The sequence below is a fragment of the Littorina saxatilis genome, linkage group LG13 (assembly GCF_037325665.1).
Source record: "Littorina saxatilis isolate snail1 linkage group LG13, US_GU_Lsax_2.0, whole genome shotgun sequence".
NCBI lineage: Eukaryota > Metazoa > Mollusca > Gastropoda > Littorinimorpha > Littorinidae > Littorina > Littorina saxatilis.
The window spans coordinates 23702660-23709694 of NC_090257.1; the positions used below are offsets into that span (position 1 = coordinate 23702660).

Consider the following 7035-nt stretch of genomic DNA (forward strand, 5'->3'; position numbering starts at 1 on the left):
AATATTTATTACCTGTATCTTCATGTTTTGATAATGATGAAGGGTAAATTACTTTGACGTGTGCTTTTTTTTTTAACCACACTGATAACGAATGATAGAAGCACAGACACACTTAATAACATATCCACAAAAATTGTAACAATAAATGTAAGCTGAACAATGCCTGCAACACATTTCAGACCTCAGAAGGAAGTAATTATGAGATTCAGACAGAGAGAGAAAGCCCAACACGAAACCAGTTGTGACATTTTTTATTTCATTATGTAATATTAAAAACACGACAACAACGTATTTCCTGTACTTAGTTTCGTGCAATTATGGATTGCAAAGTATGTCTAATTGAGTGGCATAAAGAGGCACAGTTGCATGAAAAACCAACTCGGATCTTGACTAGGATCAGGATTTTACATGGACACAACCTAGAATTTAAAATCCTGGGGGGAGGGGGGGTACTGCGCCTTTCACATCAAGATGTAAAGATCTATTTTAAATAATACTTATTAGAAGGGAACAAAATCAAACAAACCACAACAATCGTTCTGAGGGGAGAGAATTACCTCTTCCGAAGAAATTACCTCCCTTGCTTTTCTTGTCGTGACTTATGTAGAGTAAAGTGAATAGAAAGTGAATCAGTCAGTAACAAAAAAAACCACAACATTTCTTAAGATCAATGAGGAGTCTTGAAGTATTTGTCAATGTTAATCTTGTATGCATAACAAACAACATATTACGGATTGATAATTAAAGAAAATCGTCTCTTCTACAGGGTTGACCCCCCTAAAAAGGACACCCACAACCATGCAAATTACTTCTGCATCTGTTGAACCAATTATTTTATATATGGTATTCATTAACTTCAGTTTATGTTCTGCCTTTCCAGTAAGTGGCAATTTTGTAAATTGAATGGTCTGACTTTTGTGCAATTTTAATTTTTTTCTCCAAATTCGGGGGTTGACTAAACAGAACGAGTTTTGACATTGAGCAGTAGCCATTTTTACCTAATTTAAACCCTTCAGGCTTTAACCTTTTTGATTATTTGGAATGTCTGAGTATGTAAAAACATCCCCTTCAACCCCCAGGCTATCGATGACCTGAAGAAAGCATGCAGTTACAGCTAGGTTCAGGGCAATCCTCAGACACGAAAGCGTTGGTGTCATTGGTGATGCAAAAGTTAGTTAGATAATTTAACCTACAAATTTGCCACTTTGTGAACTGCACATGCATAAAATCAAGTTTAAGTATGCTGAATATGAAGTTATCCAGTCAATTGGTGTAGAAGTTATAGCATTTCTGTCAGTTAACAGTATTTAAAATCTCTAAAGTAAAATCTGACATATTCGAAAGTTTTGCATAAACACCCAGACAATTTTTACGATATTCTCCTAAGCTTCTCCACTTCTCAGCCCTGTCTTGGAAATGAATTCGAATAAGGCAGTCAAAATAACTTAGTTTGGAGCACCCATCAATCAGAATAAGCATTAACTTTTGACACAGGAAATATCTTCTACCGAAAGCTCTCCTGGTTTTATTCTACATTTTTCCTGCATAATGGTAACAAATTTAATGATAAATCTAAACAACGAAGTGACTGTGGTAAGATGAACAAAGTTAAAAAAAAACAAAGGATTACTGTAAATGGTTTACGAATCGAAATCTAAACAAGTTTTAATGATAAGTAAAATGAAAAAAAAAAAAAAAAAATGAAAAAAAGCTAACGTCCTCGCATTTGTCCAGAATTATTCCATGTTTAACATGGGAACAGAGGGATAATTGGTCTAAAGAATTTTTAAAAAGGAGGGTTAGGGTAACCCTAACCCTCTTTGGACTATCTGTATGCAATGCTCGCTATAGGTGAAAGACTTTTGTGGAAGCCATGGAAGAATGCATCGCTGTTGTGCTGGTTCAGCTTGAGGTCCTGTCCTAGCGAATATCCTGCACACACAAAAACACGACTTTTTAAGCCACTTATGTTGCATTCCGTGACATAGCTTTGTTAAAACCGTGTGCCTGATAATAATGACAGATTTTGTTGATATACATTTTTTTTAAGACACCCCATATAATATTGTTTGACAATCCCTTTCAACATAGTTTACGAATCACCAATGTGTATACAAACGCAAATAACCCACAGGTCAATAAATTACTTTCCAGAGAGAGAGAGAGAGAGAGAGAGAGAGAGAGAGAGAGAGAGAGAGAGAGAGAGAGAGAGAGAGAGAGAGAGAGAGAGAGAGAGAGAGAGAGAGAGAGAGAGAGAGAGAGAGAGAGAGAGAGAGAGATTAAAACTAGAAAATGTGTGCTATATAAAACAAGGATAATCACTGTCAAATCTTTGCTTGTACCTGCATGGTGTTTACTGCGCTATATACACAACCTGTTTTATTTCATTTATTTATTTATTTATTTATTTTATTTTTTTTGGGGGGGGGGGATGTTTTGTGATGAGGGTTTTTTTCAAAGCCTTTACTGCTTTAGTCATTGAATCCACCCGACTTCGATTTATTGTTCAGTGATGGGTAATTGTGTGACCAACTATGTAAGTTAGTGATTGTTCTGGCTTCATACAATGACATTGCATTAATTTTATAAGTGTATGTGTGTGTGTTTCAGGCAAAAGCTGATATTACAGTCCTGGTTGTATGCAGTACCTCTGCTTCTTCGTTCAGGAATCAAAGTATACAATCTAAACCGATTATTTTGTTCAATAATGTTCAGCTTACCATCCCGAAGAAGGCAGTAACGTGCCGAGATATTGATTATAGATATTAACGTACCTAACCTGGTTACTGGTGTGTTTTCTTTTTATTTCAATAATGTAAATGTGTGACAACTTGCAGGGTACTTGATGTTCAGAGCAATTTTTCTGGCAAAAGACCTTTTATGGATCAAAGAAAACTTTTGTTGTGGTGCACAAGTCAATCAATTTGGTTGATAAATAATTTGCGCTGCATTTTCCCTGGTTCCAAAACGTAGTATGTATTACCACATGTCCTTACCTGTCATTGGCATCACATGATTCTCTGCAAGCAGTCTTTTGTGGAAATACGTCATTTAACACTTGCACTTATAGTAGGGCTGATGGGGTCTATGTCGACCAAAAGAGTGGGATTCTCTGTAGGTCGAGTTCCTGTAGGTGGATTCCCTGTATACCTAAGACTTTAAAATTGGAAATCTAGTATACAGGGAATCCCACAGGGTGCAGTTTTTCAATAAAACTTGCAAACCATACTCGAATTTCTAAGAAATATCAAAAAAAGATTGAAAAACATCAAATTCTAACGATGTCGCTAAGCATCACGTGACTTTCATTGATATTAGCAAAACGCTACAGGAACTACACCCTGTGGTATTCCCTGTATACAAGATTGCCAATTTTAAAGTCTTAGGTATACAGAGAATCCACCTACAGGAACTCGACCTACAGTGAATCCCATTCTTTTGGTCGACATAGACCCCATCAGCTATAGTAGGTTTCTGTGGAACGGTAGACATGCAACGACAACGAACAACAAAAGACAAAGTGTGGAGTACACTCATTTTTCTTAACATACGCTAAGTTTCTTTGAGAATGCTCCAAGTGAAAATCAGGGGTTCCTAGGCCTGATATCACAATTAAACAGCTTCTTCTCAGAATCAGGAGGGAAAAAACGAGATGTCGTGACAAGAACAGACAGCAGCAGCAGCAACAACAACATTGCTAAATCGTCGCTTTAACAAAATTTCATGTTTAGTATCGCAGACAAAGCACGGCTACTGATCCGACCAAAGCCACACTTCATGCACGATGGGCACATTGTTATGGCCAGCTTGTTAACGTGAGCATTGTGTATGTTTTACATAGAATTGAATGTGTTTGTCGTTGTGTCTGTCATCTATCCTAGTCGTTTGATTTAGAATAAAGCAAACTTATTACAATGACGATTTTCTTCGGTTTTTGATGAAGGATTGGCATCAAGACTTTTCCTATTTTCCAACTCTGCCACCATACACTGGCCGTTCAGGTCTGCATGTCGACCACATGGTGTGTGATCAGATTTTTCGGACATGTTCACAATGCTTACATGACCACCAAATGGAAAATCAGTTGGTATTTGTTATGTTTTTGTGTAAGCACAATCTTCATACAAGTAAACAGAGCCTTCATAAGAAAAAATGCTTCTAAGTCAAAATACATACCCCCTTTTTCGTATTGCGTAAAATATACCCATAAATTCTGGACATCATATTTTTATTTTTTTTCACAACAATGAAACCAAACTTTGGCATATGTTTTAGCAATATATTCACAATAAAACCTATGAGTTTGAAGGCTGCATCTTGTTTTGTTTATTTTTGAGAATTTTTTTGCAAACCCATGCAAATGCCCAGTTTCTGGGGAGAGACTGGGGAGATAATGGCCAGTATAGAAAGAGTTAATAAGTAAACTAGTGTCAGAAGTAGGTATTTACCTTGTTTGCCTTCGCGTTCTTGATAGCCCGCTGCAGCATTTGTATCACTTCCCTTGACATTCAAAACGCCAATGTATTTCTGAAAGGAAAATAAAGATATTGACCGAAACATCACACAAGTGGTATATCATGCTAGGTTTTGTTTACAGTGCCTGTTCTACGACCACATCTGATTGTAATTTAAATAAAGAAAAACTGTATCCATTTATTACTTCTCTATTTGTGTGTGTTTGTGTGTGTGCAGGGGCGGATCACATCATTTTTAAGGGGGAGTTTCCAAATTTCTTTTAGGGACAATTTGACGACGCGAAGCGTTTAGTTGAAGATGCGAAGCGTTCAACCTCCCTGGGGGGGGGGGGGGGGTGCGACAAATGTTGATAAAAACAAGGAAAATGGATCAATCTGAACCAAGAAACATCCCCTAATACACCTTCCAAAAAAGTAAATATATTAAGAAGAAAAATTTGAATCACAACAAGGACAATTGATCGATCTGACGCAACCTGAGCAAACTAATTAGCCAACTTCTTTCCAAAATCGTCACTTAGAATACAAAGGCCGGCTCCTAAGTGGTCCGGAAACCCCGGAACCCCCCTCCGGATCCGCCCAGTGTGTGTGTGTGTGTGTGTGTGTGTGTGTGTGTGTGACCGATGACCTTCTCTAAATTCTAATCGTTGCGTTTGCATGGTAATAAAGTTTTAATACTGGATATGCCCATGAAAAAATATCATTTCTTGTTCATGTCATTGTGTGTGTGTGGCCAGGACCGTGACTTCTGCTTGCCTCAACGTCTTCAGAAAAGACACAAAATGCCAGCAGGCGTATGTTCTTGGAGCACTCAGTATGCCGTCATCTGCAAACAAATAAATACAAATTATTCAATTGTGTAAATAAAGAACAATCATTTTAATATTACAACAAAAAATTCATATAACTGTAGTCTTCACCAGAGACATCCACTACACTATCTTTAAATAAAACTGCCGTAAAAAATTGAAATACTATAAAACTTACCCCCACTCAGATCTATTTGGGATTATTCAAGTTTCAACCATGTAACGATGCCGGTTTGGACAGATCTGCTAGTTTGCCGCTGAAACTGAAATCAAAGGCGATCTCCAGAACTATTTCTAATCTTGTATTTGTGATCAATATAAAATACTGATCTTCCCAATAGAAGCTGATGTGTATATATATATACATGACCAGGGAAAGGTATTTTGTTACAGGGCATTTACGCAGACGTCGCAGTTCAAAATATCGTTTTAGATCTGATTTTGTACAGCAGCCTGTGTGATTCAAAATCGTCTGCCCATGTTCGGTTTAACATTTTATGGACGATTCCTATGAGACTGCTCAATCATAACTGATGACAAATTCAGAAACAGATGATGGTTTCAAGTAGGCTACAGTAATGATTCGTTAAAAATGTCAAGCCACTCGTCGATCATTCACACTCAAAGAACCCAAGCCAAATCTGCTCTGGTTCCGAGCAGCTTTTTCCAACTGAGACCCTAATTGTTACGCATCTGCCGCAAAAAGATAGACCACAAACAAGCGGCACTGTACCATGCTTTCGTTTATGTTGCTAAACAGATTAAATGTGCATTGTAAATGTGCTTACAGCAAAGAAATGCATCCTTACTTACCACAAAAATACTGGTACCACATTCATCGCACTTGTGTCTTCTTACCAAAACCTATCGATATGTTTGTTTACGATATATTGGTAATTACTAACCGTTAACTATTTTTCAAAAATCTGAAATGACTTTTAAGAATCAAAGAAAGATTCGCTAAAACGGTTGACTTCAGAAAATAAGCAATATTTTTCTGAACCATGAAATAAAAATCGAAAACTCCGTTTGATTTTTTATTTTGGTAGATTGATGACAACAGCCGGAACTGAAAGTACCAGAACCAAAAATTAAGGGCATTAATCAGGTAAACTAAGAAGATTGTCGTTCCTGGCGCGCACTTCACATGTCCGTCAAACAGTGTCCGAGTGAGAGAACATTTTTTTTTTCGCAGTTCGACAGTATATGAGGCCCTTCTTCACATCAACGTGTAAAGGTTGCTGAACGATGTTTTTCCTTTTTGCTTGTTTAGTTACACTTTAAGTTTCAATTCACATGTCCATGCAAGAACGGGTAAGTTTTCCATTCGTGCGTTATGGTCGGACAGGTTTGTTGGCCCATGCCACTTTTATCTGCATGACTACATTTCCATTTCCTAAGTTGTCTGTACTTATTTTTGTCTAAAAGCTCGTGAACGCTCTTCATAACCCGCATGAAACTCTGCTCCCAAAGTGCAAGAACGACCGAACAAGAGGCCATCAATACAAGCTGGAAAAAAGAGCATCCCGCCTGGATATCAGGAAAAACTTTTTTGGGCTGGGAGTAGTCGGGAACTGGAACAGCTTACCAGAGTATGTAGTCAACGCCCCGTCCGTGAACAGTTTCAAAGGAAGGCTTGATGGAAACCTGAGAGAGCACCAATATAGCATTGAATTCCCGCTGACTACCTCCAGTCAAGACACCCAAGAAGTGGGTGGAACGAATACACAAGAGCTGCGACACAAAGACCC

General features: G+C 37.8%; 1 long non-coding RNA gene across 2 annotated transcripts; it reads right to left on the reverse strand.

Annotated features, from left to right (window-relative positions):
* Positions 1-236: 236 nt before the first annotated feature.
* Positions 237-6139, reverse strand: LOC138945322 (uncharacterized). 2 transcript variants are annotated; one of them, XR_011448957.1, is made up of 5 exons: positions 6098-6137; positions 5463-5547; positions 5232-5301; positions 4449-4527; positions 237-1932 (listed from the first exon to the last, which is right to left on the reverse strand). It is a non-coding gene; the product is annotated as an uncharacterized lncRNA (long non-coding RNA). The 2 variants fall into 2 exon arrangements; XR_011448958.1 differs by lacking the exon at positions 5463-5547 and having other exon boundaries at positions 6098-6139.
* Between the last annotated feature and the right edge of the window lie 896 nt (positions 6140-7035).